The sequence below is a fragment of the Protomyctophum bolini genome (assembly GCF_963924005.1).
Source record: "Protomyctophum bolini genome assembly, chromosome: 21".
Taxonomy (NCBI): domain Eukaryota; kingdom Metazoa; phylum Chordata; class Actinopteri; order Myctophiformes; family Myctophidae; genus Protomyctophum; species Protomyctophum bolini.
Window position 1 is genome coordinate 35,008,825 of NC_137882.1, and position 2,345 is coordinate 35,011,169.

A 2,345-nucleotide genomic window follows, 5' to 3' on the forward strand; every position below is an offset into this window, starting at 1 on the left:
CTGATCTCACTGGGGGAAAAGCTGTATGAGTTTATTTGTTTAACAAGTAACAGTAAATGTTAAAATACATTCTGGATGTGACACTTGCAAGCCGAAATAGCCCCTTTTGGGAGAGCTTTAGACTGAAGATCTAAATGTCCCTGGTTCGATCCCGGGTTTCGGCAGGTGAACTGAGGTACAGAAAACCGTATGGCCCACAGGCTGATCTCACTGGGGGAAAACCTGTATGAGTTTATTTGTTTAACAAGTAACAGTCAATGTTAAAATACATTCTGGATGTGACACTTGCAAGCCGAAATAGCTCAGTTGGGAGAGCGTTAGACTGAAGATCTAAATGTCCCTGGTTCGATCCCGGGTTTCGGCAGGTGAACTGAGGTACAGAAAACCGTATGGCCCACAGGCTGATCTCACTGGGGGAAAAACTTTATCAGTTCATTTGTTTAAGAAGTAACAAGTAACAGTCAATGTTAAAATACATTCTGGATGTGACACTTGCAAGCCGAAATAGCTCAGTTGGGAGAGCGTTACACTGAGGATCTAAATGTCCCTGGTTAAATCCTGCGTTTAGGCAAGTGAACTGAGTTACAGAAAACCGTTTGACTCCAAGGCTGATCTCACTGGGGGAAAAGCTGTATGAGTTTATTTGTTTAACAAGTAACAGTAAATGTTAAAATACATTCTGGATGTGACACTTGCAAGCCGAAATAGCTCAGTTGGGAGAGCGTTAGACTGAAGATCTAAATGTCCCTGGTTCGATCCCGAGTTTCGGCAGGTGAACTGAGGTACAGAAAACCGTATGGCTCACAGGCTGATCTCACTGGTGGAAAAACTGTATCAGTTAATTTGTTTAACAAGTAACAGTCAATGTTAAAATACATTCTGCATGTGACACTTTCAAGCCGAAATAGCTCAGTTGGGAGAGCGTTAGACTGAAGATCTAAATGTCCCTGGTGCGATCCAGGGTTTCGGCAGGTGAAATGAGGTACATAAAACCGTATGACTCCAAGTCTGATCTCACTGGGGGAAAAGCTGTATAAGTTTATTTGTTTAACAAGTAACAATCAATGTTAAAATACATTGCAAGCCGAAATAGCTCAGTAGGGAGAGCGTTAGACTGAAGATCTAAATGTCCCTGGTTCGATCCCGGGTTTCGGCAGGTGAACTGAGGTACAGAAAACCGTATGGATCACTGGGGGAAAAACTGTATCAGTTCATTTGTTTAAGAAGTAACAAGTAACAGTCAATGTTAAAATACATTCTGGATGTGACACTTGCAAGCCGAAATAGCTCAGTTGGGAGAGCGTTAGACTGAAGATCTAAATGTCCCTTGTTCGATCCCGGGTTTCGGCAGGTGAAATGAGGTACTGTAAACCGTATGACTCCAAGTCTGATCTCACTGGGGGAAAAGCTGTATGAGTTTATTTGTTTAACAAGTAACAATCAATGTTAAAATAAATTCTGGATGTGACACTTGCAAGCCGAAATAGCTCAGTTGGGAGAGCGTTAGACTGAAGATCTAAATGTCCCTGGTTCGATCCCGGGTTTCGGCAGGTGAAATGAGGTACATAAAACCGTATGACTCCAAGTCTGATCTCACTGGGGGAAAAGCTGTATACGTTTATTTGTTTAACAAGTAACAATCAATGTTAAAATACATTCTGGATGTGACACTTGCAAGCCGAAATAGCTCAGTAGGGAGAGCGTTAGACTGAAGATCTAAATGTCCCTGGTTCGATTCCGGGTTTCGGCAGGTGAACTGAGGTACAGAAAACCGTATGGCTCACAGACTAATCTCACTGGGGGGAAAACTGTATCAGTTTATTTGTTTAAGAAGTAACAAGTAACAGTCAATGTTAAAATACATTCTGAATGTGACACTTCCAAGCCGAAATAGCTCAGTTGGAAGAGCGTTACACTGAGGATCTAAATGTCCCTGGTTCAATCCTGGGTTTAGGCAAGTGAACTGAGGTACAGAAAACCGTTTGACTCCAAGGCTGATCTCACTGGGGGAAAAGCTGTATGAGTTTATTTGTTTAACAAGTAACAGTCAATGTTAAAATACATTCTGGATGTGACACTTGCAAGCCGAAATAGCTCAGTTGGGAGAGCGTTACACTGAAGATCTAAATGTCCCTGGTTCGATCCCGGGTTTCGGCAGGTGAACTGAGGTACAGAAAACCGTATGGCCAACAGGCTGATCTCACTGGGGGAAAAACTGTATCAGTTCATTTGATTAAGAAATAACAAGTAACAGTCAATGTTAAAATACATTCTGGATGTGACACTTGCAAGCCGAAATAGCTCAGTTAGGAGAGCGTTAGACTGAAGATCTAAATGTCCCTGGT